Source organism: Gossypium raimondii, chromosome 2 (assembly GCF_025698545.1).
Source record: "Gossypium raimondii isolate GPD5lz chromosome 2, ASM2569854v1, whole genome shotgun sequence".
Taxonomy (NCBI): domain Eukaryota; kingdom Viridiplantae; phylum Streptophyta; class Magnoliopsida; order Malvales; family Malvaceae; genus Gossypium; species Gossypium raimondii.
In genome coordinates, this window is record NC_068566.1 from 15,346,616 (window position 1) to 15,361,939 (window position 15,324).

Below are 15,324 nucleotides of genomic sequence, written 5' to 3' on the forward strand. Positions count from 1 at the left end.
AAAAACACTTCCAACAATCTATACCTTAAACCCATGCTTTTCTCCAAAATAGTTACTCACTGACATTATCTTGTGTGGGTACATACATATGGCAGAGACTTACATAGAATTTCCTACTATTGATTCACATTCAAACATACCTTGATCTAGTTTTGTACAAATATCTATACTGATAATTCACTACGTATAACATTTAGATGAACTTTGTATCATACTTTATCGAATTTCAGTATTCAAAATAACATTAACTTAGATTCAAAATAATTTAGAAGAAGATGACATACCCTTTACTTTTTATACTTACAGATCATCATAACAGATACCCTTATTGACTAACCGATACACATATCTTTTTCTTGAAAAACCCTTAAGACTTTATTTAACTCTTATTCTAGAGTATATCAATACCTTATCTTGGTTATACTTGTTACAGAACTACTAAAACTTACTACTATTTTACCTTAGAGATAGACATTCAAATTCATAGCTTACCAGATATTCCTGATAGTTAATCCCTGACTGCATCCGAATGTACTAATGTCCCTAAATTCAAATAAAGATATAATATTGAGGCGGTGTCCAAAAGTAAACAGGTTAGGTTGTAATATATTTTTTACAACGAAGTAGGTGAGTACTTCGAAGATTGTACCCAAGCGAGACGAGTACTAAATTAAATGTAACCTAAATGCAAATAGAATTCATTAGTAATCTAAATATTTTATATTACAAATAAACATAAATAAGAGATTTTGTACGTTTTTATAAATAAAGAAATAAAAATTTCATAAAATAGAGAACTTCTAAAAGCTAATATCTAAACTCAATCAAATCTAAGCATGGGTGGTGATAACTAGCTCCTATTCCGGACTTCTATTCAATCAACTAGTCGTTACCCAAGTAGGATCTCTCGATCTTCCACTAAACTAATGAGTCAAAAAAAGCTACTTACCTCTTGACCTCACAATTCAAACTAGTTCGAGGATAAGGTGTTCATGGATAGGCATACCAATTTTGGGTTAATTCCCACCTAAAAAACTTTCTAGGGCCGTCAGACCTATGGTTTAAGTTCTTCCTCTCCCAAACAGCCGATCCACTAAGAAAACCCTGCATAATAGTCAGTTAATCACACCTCCACTCACTAAGCCCCCATAAGAGGATTAGTTCCTCATGGAATCTATACACACAATAAACTTGATAAATAAGTTATGTATAAAGAATAAATCAAGAATAAGGTTTAAGAGATTCCTGATTGTATTTGATTGATGAAAGTGCAGAAATTCACAATAGTTTGATTGGGTCTATAAATCAAGTTCTTCGAAGAATAGGAATGGAAATAACTTGAAAAGAAATCTAAACCCTAAAATAAAGAAAAATAAAAAACTAAATTACAAGGGAAAACTGAGAATATGAAATTGTCCCCTAAAAAGTGCTAATGAGCCTATTTATAGAATTAGGGTTAGTTGTCGGCCTTAAAACTAGGTTAGTTGACATTTTCATGTTAATTTTTATTATACGGACCAAAACACCCTTCACTCGTAATTGTTCCCATACAGGGCTGATGTCTTGACACCCTAGTGCTTGTGTTTTGACACTGAAGGCAGTATACTTGCTTCAGAGGTGTGTCGTGACATCTTATGGCTATGTTGCGACACCAAAGGTAGTCTTGCAGTCCTTGTATTTTGTTCCCTATGTTGCGACATTGAACTTCCCCTGTGGCAACACAATGACCAGCCTTAAGCTTCTATGCTTTGAATGGTATCCTACACACTCACTAAGTAGGTTAGCTCACCTTTAGGCCTCATTCGACCCCTATGGTCATAAAAAGACTCATTTTACATTTTTTATTGAATTAAAACTGAAATAAGAAAATTAACTAAAACATAATAAAAATGCTTGTATTCAAGCTCTTTAAGTATAAAAACTAGTTTAATCTACTATACCAAATTACGGTAGATTAGTCCCGATGGACTCCATTAGACACCACTAATGATAAATAGACATAAACTCTCTTGGCAGACTCTTCATGCACTGACACGAATTAATTTCAACCTTTTACTCCACTAATACACACCCAATTAGAACACTCACATCACATAACATACATTTCAGACATATATATACTAAGTCATACTTCAATGTTTCAATTCTCATACACCAATCATCCCATACTATACATATCATGACTTTGGAACCATAGTTCAATTAATTTCTTACAGATGACTCATAATATAAACAATATACATGCAGGAGTCATCATAAAACTCACCTGGCACCCACGTACAGTAGCTTTAACTCCGGATTCAAACTTCCATCACAAAATCCCAGTAACCACTGCTTATAAAACATAAGAACACCATTACTACTCTTATGAATACAAGTTGCTTATCATTTCAAGTGTTGTCAGTCCATGCAAAAACCTTATACTTACAGTCTCATTGTTCAGTTACCAAATGCATATTTACTCATTCAGAACATAACATACAAAGCTGAAATACTTACCCTGATACAAAGTAACTACTGATCATAAAAGAAACTTAGCCTCTAGATTATTGAGTTAGGATACATTTAGATTTAAAGAAGGTTTTAGTAGATACAACTTAGGGAAAAGAAAGAAGAAGAAAGAGTCCCTCTTTTAGAACACACTCTCACATATAAATATGATTCATCTTGCTTATTAGAATTTAAGAAGTGTCATGCATATCAGAACTTGTCTTCTTCTTGGCCTACAGTTTTCGATAAAAATATTAATAAGTTTCCTTCATCAAACTTATCAGGCTAAACTATACATATGTTTTCTAATCAGATTACTTAAAATCTAACTAACACAGTATTTCATACAATCCAGGTGTACTATACCTTTAGCGAATACTCATCCCATATTCCTTTTTATCCCTTAACACAGACGTTTCCATAATATACACGCCCACACGTATACGCCAAAACAATTTTTTTGGAAAATAAAATTACACCAGACAAACTATTTACTGCTATACGCTGAAACTTTGGATCCACCAAATTTGGGGTGTTACAATGGTACTCGCACAAAGGTATTTTAAAGGGGAAAAAATGGTCAGTATCAATAAATTCTATGTAATATGTTTGCTTGAGTGCATGTATAAATCTCTTATTACTTCAAGTGTTTTTATGTTAACTGATTTTTTATACGAATGTGATCTTAGTGGTTGTGTATAGGGCCAATCATGAAATTTTAATTCCCTAGAAAAAAAACTAAGCATGAATGAAGGTTTAAGTCTTTAGGATTGACTTGATAATCTCCTCGAGGTGAAATCCTTGGAGGCATAGCGGTTTAAAGATGATTTTGGAAAATATTTGTTTGAATCGTTTGAGTTTTTCGAGCCAACCTTATTAAATATTTATCCCTGGAAAACATAATTTGAGTTGTATAGCATGTTCTTTTTAAAACCTTACATTAACGAGTCATCCATTGTTTATATACTTGTCTTTATTTTTTCCACTAAACCTTAGACGAAGTTTGTTTTGGCATTTTTGTGTTTAAGTTTAGGGGAGTTAGAGTGGGGTATTGGGTACTCATTAAAAATTCTCAATGTTGATTTATATGTAATTCTATGCTTGAGTAGGTACCCTATATTATGCAAAAAATATTCAAAAATTGTGAAAAGGGGTACTAGTGAGCACATACTTCTGTATTGAGGAAAATAAAATAATTAGGTATTTTAGGGGATGGTTGCATTTTGGAGGCCCGACTTAAGCTTAGTTCAAGGTTGTTTAGCCTAAAAATATCTATCTATTTCCATACCTTTAACGAAGTCACATTACAACCTTGTTAAAGACCTATTAGTTTAGATTACTGATCCGCCACATTCGTTGTTGCAAATCAAGGTCTTTATAGCACTTCACGAGCTTATTTTATAGTGTTTTTGTTTTCTTTTTTGTTTTTATTTTTTGAAGTTTGATTTATGCAAAATAAGCATTTTTTACGCAATTTTGAGTTATGTCATCACCTAATGGGCCACTACGGGCCTAGGGATGATTTAACAACTTTATTTAGTATGTAAGACACAATTTTATGGCTAAAAAGTCAAAGGACAATTGCAGTGTCACGACATCAAGGAGTGGTGTTGCAACACCGAACTTCAAAGTCAAAATATCTAGAAAATGAAGGCATTGTCGCGACACCGGTCCTGTGGTGTCACGACATCAGGCGATGATTAGGAAAATTAATTGTGAGTATTATTGTCCAGACAATGAATCGTAATCAGATATTTAGGCTATTTAGCAACGCTAATTAGGTCAGATCATAAACTCTATAAATAGACATGTTTAGCCTCATATTAGGAGGCTTGGCCAAGTGAACCATTTAGTTAATTTTAGGTTTTTATTTTATTTCAATTTAGTACTTTAGACAATTTTTGTTCTTATTCAACTTGGATTTGATTTTGATCCCAACTTTCAGTCTAATAATTTTTCTTTATTTTTTTGGATTCGAATTGCAATCGCGGTGATCTTCGTAATTGTTAAAGGAAATTTTTCTTCCGTGGACAAATCAATATTGAAACGAATCTATTTTCTTATTCATGTCTTTTATTTAATTTACTATTTTCCAAGTTAAATATGAGTTTAGGAAATATTGTATCTAGATCCATTAGTAGCTAATTTCTTTGGGAAGATTCATGAATGGATGTGTGACTAATTAACGGATGAATTAGGGTTTAAATAAGAGTTAGTTGGCTTAAATTATGTGCGATTAAACCTTAGGAAGTAATTTAGGATAAACAAGATTGAGAGATAAGTTTATCGAGTAAATCTTATTTATCCCGGTCAAGAAAGTGGGGTCAAAAGGTAGGCATGTATTGGTCGATAAATCAAATTTTGGGTTAATTCCCTCATTCATGACTTCCTACGATTGTCAAGCCTAGGGTTTGTTTCACGTTCTCCCTTTCCAAAACAGTTGATCCATTGACTAACCCTACGAAATAGTTAACAGATCATGCCTCCACTTGTTAATTCCCTATATAAGGATTAGTTACTCATGGCATTGATAAACTATATATAATCAATGTAAAGAGAAAACATGCTAAATAAATCGAGAAGATAGAGTAAATGAAATAGCCTAATAGTATTGATAGTAAGTGTAAATCTACAAAGTTGAATGATTTCACAATTCAGATCTCTTAAAGGAAAACAACAAACAAACAAAGTAAACTATATAAACCTAAGAAAGAAAGTGAAACTAAATATAAAGGAAGAAACTAGGTTAATTCGCAGCTGTCTATAACATGTGCCAAAAGAGTCTATTGATAGCCTTCAGGTGGTCGTCAACCTTAACCCTAGGTTAGCTGACGTTCTTAAGCTTTAGGTTTGATTGTATGGACCAAAATACCCCTTCTTCGTGTTTAATTTCTGTTCCAGAGTTGATGTCGTCACACACTAGGACTTGTGTTGCTACATAGCAACCAGTATGCTTCTCTATAACCATCTTTAGAGGTATGTCGCAACACCTTCAGTTTGTGTTGTGACATTGAAGGCAGACTTGAATTTTCTTCATTATATTCCGTATGTTGCGACATAGTGTCCAGTATCAGCCTAAAATGCATTCTAATGGTCTCCTACACACTCACAAAGTACGTTAGCTCTCTCTTAGGTGTCATTCGGGCCTTAAGGTCAATAATTTTTTTCCATATTTTATTGAATGTAAGTAAAACTAAAGAAACTTAACTAAAATGCAATGAAAATTCTTGTATTCAAGCTCCTTAAGTGTTAAAACTAGATTAATCTACTACACCAAATTACAGCAGATCACCGACTTACCCCAGAAGAATCCTTTGTTTGAAGAACTACTAGATCCACCAGCACAGTTCCAAAGAGAGCCATTGATGGCTTTACCAGAGCGAACCTTGCGTGAATACGTGCTACCTACTTTAGATGTTGTCTGAGGTAGTATCAAGAGGCCAATAATTAACTCGAACAATTTTGAGATTAAGACGGTCACAATCCAAATAATACAAAACAATTTTCAATTTTGGCATAATATGATGGAAGACTCGAACCAACATTTAAAAAGATTCTTATAGCTGTCTGACACGTTCAAATATAATGGAATGACATATGATGTGGTCCATATCTAGTAGTTCATATTCTCGCTTTGTGAGAATGTCTATGAATGACTCGATTCACAAGAGTCGGGTTTCATAACGACATGGGATAATTTAGCGGGGAAATTTTTACATAAAACTTTCCTTATTAGTTGAACCATCCAATTAAGGCATAACATTGCTAATTTTAAGCAATTTGAATGAGAGACTCTATACGAAGAGTGGGAACGCTTCTATTTGCTGCTTAGGAAATGTCCACACCATGGTATGCAAGACTAGTTACAATTGTAATCTTTTATAAAGGATTGGATAGGAGCTTAAGAGCCGGCTTAGATGGCACATCGGTCGAAGCCTTTATGAACAATACCTACGAGCAAAACTATCAATTAATTGAGGACATGACGATAAACTTGTACATGTGACCTAATGAGCGCTTTTCATATAGCTAGAAGTCATCAACGGCTAAGGTGGTCAAGGAAGAGAACATGTATCAACAGATTTTGGAGAAATCAATCGTCTAGAGACCACTGTTATGTCGTTTATGAATGATGTCGCTCGAAGATGTATGTCGCACTTGGAACACAATAAGAAGAAGTGAATGATTTGGACGATAGGGGGAAATCCCTATTCGAATACTTACAACCCCGGTTGGAAGATCTTCTATATCTAAAGTGTGGAGGTAATCAAGGATCGCAAGAGAGATCCATGGGTAATGACCATGTTGATTGTGGTCAACGCTTTAACATAATTGTAAGTAAGATGCAACTCATGAGGTCCGACATTCAACACGTAAAGACCGAATGTGCACAAACTTGTACCGATATTGTCGAACTAAAAAAAGAAATGTGCAATATCGTGAGCATGTTGAATGAGATGCAAAGGCAAATAGCCATGCATATTCCAATCAATACCGAGAACAATACCACGAGGGACAAAAAATGAAAATGCAATAGCACTCCGTTCAGGTAAAACTTTAGTAAACTTGAAAAAGCTTGCTAATAAGGAGGATGATGAGGTCGAGAAGGGAGACCAAAATAATGATGAGCCTAAAACGGAAGTTCAAATGGATGAAATATCTAAACTGATAGATGAGCCAAAAAAACTCCAAGCTCAGAATAGTGCCAAAGAACGTAACATTTCCATCAAGGTTGGAGGATAAACAATGAAGGGATGACACTGAATTTTTAATTTTATTAATCTTTTTAAATCCCTTAAAGTTAATTAACCAGATACTGAAATATGCCAAATACATAATTGGATTAACAAGGTACCGAAATATGCCAAATACATAAAAGAAATAATGTCTAGGCATAAGAATCTAAAGAAAGGTGAGTAATACTTGTAGCATAAACATAACAATAGTAACTTCATATGAACTTAATGAGTTTTGAATTCAACTTACCTTTTTTTTTTTACTTTTTGTGATAGATTCTTCATCTTGAATAATTGTATTTTCCCGTATCTATCTTTGGTGAATGCCTTTACATTTTCAATTGTATACTTTCATCCTTATACGCCACTTATCATTCATACCATAACCTCATTCATCCAACTACTTGGCTAACTTCAAATGTAACATCCTATTTTTCAGTGGTGTCGAAAATAGTAGTTTCGAGACCACAATTTCAAGGACTAAAGTGTATAATTTTTAGTTAAGAAATTTTAATGTTTACATAGTTAATTAATTAAAATGACTAAAGTGTAGGAATTACAAAAGTTAATTTCTATTAACTATATAGATAAGTGTCTTTGGAAATAAAATTGGAGGGACCCAAGTGGAGATTATACCTTAATGTTGGTTAGTGGGATGATTCATGCATGTTACAATTAAAAAACTAAGTTAGTATTAAGGTTAAAAAGGTAATTGAATTAATATTGAAATAAAAAAACAGATGATAAAATATCATCATTACCCTGTGTTCATCCACTGAAAATTGAAACCAAGAAACTCCATTAAAGGAGTTTTATATTCGACAAAAACAAGCTAGTGCATGTAAGTGCTTTCTTGATTTACTTTTCATGAATTTTATATTTTTGTGATTGTTGTCTTGAGGATTAAATTGGACACGGTTTTTATTGATAAAATTCAGAATTTTAGGGTTGATTTTGAATGGTTAAAAATTAAGTTCAATGGCTTTAAAATTAATTGTGAGAAATAAGCTTGTTTAGGTTTTAATGATCAAATTCAGTAAAGTGTAAATAGTTGGGGAAAATGTACAAAATTGTAAATAAAAAAATATGTGTATTAAATTTATTAGTATATGAAATTGAGATTTATAATTGAAATAAACCGTATTATAGATCAAGAACAAGTTGATAACCGAGGAAAAGGGAAGGTTGCAGAATAGTTCTTGGACTTTTTTGTTACTGTAGTTAAGCCATGGCAAGTTGGTTTAGTTTAATTTAATTAGATAGATTAAAATACGTGATGAATATAAAAGTAGTTGTTGAATATTTTGATTAAATGCTTGATGAGTTTTAATATAAATTAAAAATATAATTGTTTGGAACTTGTTTAACGATAATACGATTTGAGCCGGATAAACGTAGGATAGAGTACGATTGGCATGCCAGTAAGTTGTAGAGTGCACTGTATGGGATTGAGATGTGAAGGGAGTTGATACCTAATTTATGTTTATGCACTGAAGATACTGAGGTTCAATGTTTGTAGCAAACTATCAAGTTACATTATAGTGATTCCGGCTTGTTACCGGGGGCAGATGTAAAGCCTTTGGGCTTGGCACTTGGTGCTCATGTGTGTTTTTGAAGGGATGATAGCCTTCGGGCTACGCACTTGGTGCTAAGGCGTGTTTTCAGTTGGATTGGCTCATTAGTGCATTTCGCTTGTTTCAGATGGATAACTGTGTACTCATATCCGTATATCGTTCATCAGGCAATATCTCCAGTTTTAAATATATTGTTGATGAATTCCTGTTAGCATTATAACTTGATGTTAAGTGATCTAGTATAATTATACTCAAGTGTATTTGTATTTGTTGGTGTATAACTCATCTATTACAAGTTGTGGTTTACAAGAAACACTGAATATTAATCTTGTTATTTAACTTTTCATGTTATCTCTTTAAGTTTTATTGTTTGGAATAGACAAACTTACTAAGCAATACAAAAGCTTACTTGTGTTATTTGTCTATTTCTTCGTAGATAACATTTGTGGAAATCGGGTGATCAGATCAAGCTGAAGAAATCACACTATCTAGATATCTTTTGGTTATTTTGAAACATTTACCTTCGGTTATATGGCATATAATAAGTGTTTTGTAAATATTTTGATTTATAGTTTCCTGAGGTAGTTGCTATACTTGAATGATATTGTATTGGATATCATGCTTTTGGTTCATAAATATGTGTTTTAGTCTTTTGGTTATATGCTACTATTATAGGTTATGTTATGCTAGAAGTAAACTTGAATGGTTTGTGTGAATGAGAAAATTTGATATGTGTGCATGGTGTGGAGTTATAAGCTTTGTTTGTAACTTGGTTGATAAATTGAATTGTGGTGTCAATGAGGACACATTGGTTAGGCACTAGGGATGGATATTTTAACATGTTTTGAGCTTGTTTAATCGTGTTTTGAGTAGGTCTAATTAATGGTATTTGGGTTGCTTACTGTCCAAGTAGGTTGATTATGGCAAAATTGAATTTGAAGGCACATTTTGAAGCACCACGGCCTGGGAAACGAGCTACCGCATGGTGCCACACACTGCCTCCCCACATGGCCATGTGTTATATTTATTTTAGGTACAGGTTTCATATGGTCTGAGACACGGCTGTGTGTCTCAAGTCAGAATGTTACACGGTCTGGCAAATGGCCTACGACATGGCCGTGTGGCCCAACATCGAATGCATACATAGGCTAGCACATGGTCGTGTGGCCATAATTTGAATATACTCACGGTTTGGCACACATTTTGCGACACGGTCGTGTGGTTCTATTTCGATTATTCACACAGTCGGACACATGGGCTAGGATATGGTTGTGTGTCCATACTTCGAGCACGACACGGTCTGTGTGGTGTCACACAGCCTGGCCACACGGTCATGTGACCCCTGTTTTTCAATTCTACCTAGATTTTTCTAATTTGTTCAAAATGACCTCTGGATGTTTTCAAATTGTTTTTAGGGCCCTTTAGGCTTGGTTTAAGGTCCGTAAATTTATTTATATCTTTAATTCAAATGAATTATTGAATGATATAAAATGATTTGTATAATTGTTTCTATTTTAAAGTAAATGTTCTAGATTTAACTGTAACAATTTGTAACCCTAAACCGACGACGTAGACGAGTTAGGGGTGTTACATCAGGTCTTCTCAATCGATACTACCTTTTTCTTTTCTAATCAAACAACTTTCAATAGTTACTATTGAGCAGTTAATCACAGGCACTATTCTTGGCGGATACCACTTACTATTCATACTTTTGGCTGAAACCCATATTTATCCTGCTAAGTCAAATCATAATTTAGACAATACCTTGATTCAACCCAATACATACTCATACTAATGAGGAAACCTCCAGATCTTTTTAGAAGAATTATGCACATATTTGATATAGGGCACAAGACATTCGATATATTAAATAACTCATATTCCATCAGAGCTCAGAACAAGACATAATATTATACAAATACAATGAATATCATATAAATAAAAATTTACACCTTAATTTCACGGTAACTTAAATTGGTGGACTCTTATATTGAATACGTCCATATTCTATACTGACAGATAACCACAATGAGTACCCTCTTTGAACAAACTGAGTCGTACTTCTTCTCAAGAAACTTCTTTAAAGACTTGTTCAATTTTATCACAAAACTTTTCACACTAAAGTTTTAGGAGATCATATCTTTAACATAAAATTACCAAAGTACGCCACTAAGGCAAACAGAATACACCAAAAAGTCTAGCAAAATGCCACAAAGGCTAATAGAATATGCCACAAAGGCCAAATCAGAGTACGCCATAAAGGCAATCAGAATGCCACCCAGACATCTTATGAACTACTATGTTTGTGATATGGATATGTTTAAAGTCACATCGTATAAGGTTTGCCCATCATCACCTCGAGACACGTAAAGATCCCCATTCGATAAATGTGGCTCGTCTACCCTTTCTAAACTTTGTCATGGCCATGGACTTTTCTTTAGAATTTTCAAACCTTAATTCATGTTTACTGTCCCAACAGACTTCATCGATATCACCGTGATGATCAAAATCACATCTCAACCTCTCCACACTCAAATGCACCCTAGTCCTAAACATTTTTAATCTCACATCATACATCCACATAAACACATATTTAGGTGGTCTATACTCATTTTCTTAACCAAATCTTACTTAAATAAATGTTTCACGCACATCAACATAATCACATTTCCTAGTATACATTCCAGGCATACACATATAGTTACTTCACAATTTCTCATACACCCATAGACACAATTAATTATGTAGACATCCTTTGCTTATTCCCCAAAATCCCTAGCTTCCAGTCTACTTAAGAGGAACAACTAGAAAATAACATTAGATATTCAAGTAAAAGGAAAAATTAAAAAGTTATCTTCCAAGAAGAAGAAACTTCTTCATGAACCCTTCTCACACATATACATAATCCACTTCTATTTAGTGGAATTTGAAAAGTGTCAAAAAATTTTAGAATATGCCTTTCCTAATGGCCTACACAATCCGAAGGACACATAAATGAGAGTGTTTTTTCGATATACCATTTGTCCAGTCAGTTTAGTTAGTTTATAACTAGATCTAGTGACCAAGACTTCCTCTTCATAGTGCTTGAACAAACTAGGCGTACTATACTTTTGGCGGTAACCTACACAAAGTCTACTTTCCTTTTATCGAATTCTTTCTTTTATTGAAGAACACATCAAAGACTAAATCCTGATATACTTCTATGGGCGTATACTCAATTTGCCAAAATATTAGTTCGCCAAAAGTTTACAATTGGGCGAACTAACTACCAAAGTGCACCAGAATAGACAACTTCTACACGCCTTAAATTTGGATCATCCAGATTTGGGGTGTGACAACTTGTAACACCCCAATCCCCCATGGTCAATCAAGGCATTACATCGAAAGTAAACTTATACATAGTTTCAAATTTCAATAATTGAAATAAGGTGTTAACCCGGAAAAGTTTCAAAAACACAAATTGTTAATTGGTACATGCCATAATGTGTACACAAAAGAATTTTAAACTTTCAGTTGAAAAACTCCCTTTAGAAAAATACAATTTTGGCGAAAATAATAATATATAAAAGCAGTTTAGGGTATACAAGCAGATAACACTTCACAAACAAAATTCATAAAACTTATCCAAAATTTCAAGGTATAATATTCTTATGAAACTATAAATTAATGAAAAGGGTATTTTATTACAAATTTAGAGTAAAATACTGAAATAAATGTTGTTCCCAAAGAACATACGCATGTTACAAAACTAACTATTTAACTTTTGACTTTTCATTTCTATTAATCCTCCATAAGTCATACTATTATTTACATTCCTTTTTACACATAATTTTAGCTTGTTTAATCATAAATCAAATTATTTTAGTATATATTTAGGTTGTTATACTTAAATTAGTAATTTATGCTTTCTAGTAATTTTTATTACATTTTATTTATCTAAATAAGGTTAAATGGTCTTGTAGGTCAAGTCGGGAGCTAAATATGCTTATTGGGGCTAAAGCTAAGGCATATGTTGTGACAATAAGATACTGATGTCTCAACGTCAAAGAAAGAAGCTAAAAATTAGTTCTGGAGTGAAACTGCCCTCGATGTCGTGACATAGCCCTTCTATGTTGCAACATACCCCCTGCACAGCCCAAAATTCCTACACGTTTTAACTATGTTTTGGAGGAAAATTAGGTGTATTTATCCTAACCGAACTCTAAGGAAGGATAATTTATGCACTTTAATATTCCAAAATAAGCCTATATAAAGGCCATTGTAATTAGGTTAAACACATAATTTTTAGGGTTCTGATTCTTAGGTTTTTCTTTAATTCTTAGTTTTACTTAGGTTATTTAATGTTCTTGTAATCGGAAGATCCTATACCAAAATGAGACTTCTACGAGAGGAGATTGTTTTGAAACCATGCTTTCATCGATGAATCCATGAGCATCTCTTTTCCTTATACTCTCATTTATATTTCTTTCTTTAACATTGTTAAATGAATTTGTGTAAAGATTATAATTAATTTGTGCTTTCTACATATTTTGCATGTTTCAATTACTTTAACTTAATTAATTGCTCTAATGATTGAGTTTCTTAGTGGATCAACTGTTTGGGAAAAGGAAGAACGTGAAATAAACCCTAGGCTTGACAACCCTAGGAATTCGTCTAGGTGGGAATTAACCCAAAAATGGTATGGCCTGTCTGTAAGCACCGGACCGTCTGGACTGTGAGGTCGGAAGGTAAGTAGTTCTTGCTAACTCATTATTCTAGTGGAGGATCGAAAGATCCTACTAGGGTATCGAATAGTTGATTGATTAGAACTCTACTTCCATAATTAATTAGGTAAAACAATTGGAACTAGGCTAAAAGAAACTCACGTAGTCAAAATAAGGAATAGGAAAAGCCGATACAGGAGCCTCGGAGTAGATTTAGGTTTAGTTAAATTTATTTAGTTTCTTATTATTATCATCTTGCTTCTTGATTAACGCTATAAATTCGTGACTCGATTAGATTTGTAATTATTTCCCGTAATTGGCTTGATAATAGTTTTCCCCAAATTGCAATCCCTTGGGTACGATCCTTAGAATATGTATTACAACCTGACTCATATACTTGTGGATACGACCTTATAACTCTCTATTTTATTACAGTATTCACACTTTGGACCATAGCATGTCCGGAGGCGGTCAAGTTGTTAGCGTCGTTGTCGGGGATTGTGACGGTTATAATTGTTATTGAATTGATTACTTCTAAATAATATTAGTCAAAAGAAAAATTAGTTAGATAGTGTGCTAATTTTATTATTTGAACTTAATTTCCATTTTCCATAATTTTTATTATTTTATTATTTCCCTTGTCGATTAAGCAAATTTAATCATGAGTGTAATTAATTATGATTATAGTTGGTATAAAGGCAAGACGTGGGATAATTTTTACGATGACAAGAAATCAAGTTGGTTAGATGGAGGTTCAATAGATCAATGGAGTTTTTATAGCAAGCATAGAAAAGAAGAGTATTCATATGAACCTCTATATAAGTTAGATGATAAAAAGATTTATATGCTAGAATACACAATAGAGTCTCTTTCTAATCCACCAAAGATATTGTCATGTGAAACAATCAAGCCCGACAAAACTTTAGCCCAGAACATAGATGCGCACATGATGCGCACATGGATAAATTCGTTGATTACAATAGTGGGTTTGAGTCAGATGAGTCGTCCTTTTGGTATAACAAGTGGCACGATAATGAAGGACAAATTTGGTGGAACGTAGCTTCGATAAATCAGCGGAATGATAACAATAAATACAATATGGCCTAACATCTAGACGAGTTACCTTACGATGCATATGGGAGTTATGACCATAAAGATAAAAGAAAGTATCCGAAGGAACTCGTACGTAAGCCGAATAAACATCCATCAGAGTGTGATCAAATCTACCAAGCTAATAATGAAACATCCAACATTTTATCAAGAATGTCAGATAAGATGACACAAATGATGGAATGCTCCGAGAGTTATCAGAGGCATTACCTCCACGGGAAGAGGTCGTACATGATGTTCTCAACTCTAACCATGATGACCACCATAGTACCATCAATCGTTCGAACTTAGATTGACAAGAGTTTGGAATTAGGGACTGTGTTGATGAACTAAACATACTCGAAGGTGTCCCCAATCCAATTGACATAAATTTGGACATAACAATAGATGTAACTGCTAAAATAAAAGTAGAAGTAACCACTAACATGAAGCTTAAACCGATTTTAAATAGAGCTGTAGAAGAGCCAATACACCTTCTGGCCATAGAAAAAAGGTATCAGCCAAAGAGATCAATGAGTTCGACTCATTCTCATTTGATAAGGGCAACAAAGCTCAAGTGACCAAAACTTCGCGGACATGGAGAGAAGGAAGCTTGAGGTAATAATACCCCGAAAAACAATTTGGGGTTCGCTCAAATTTCGTACCAAATGGCTTGTAATGTGGATGTCACGTCGGTCGAAGATAAGGAAACATCATTTGAATTGATAAAAA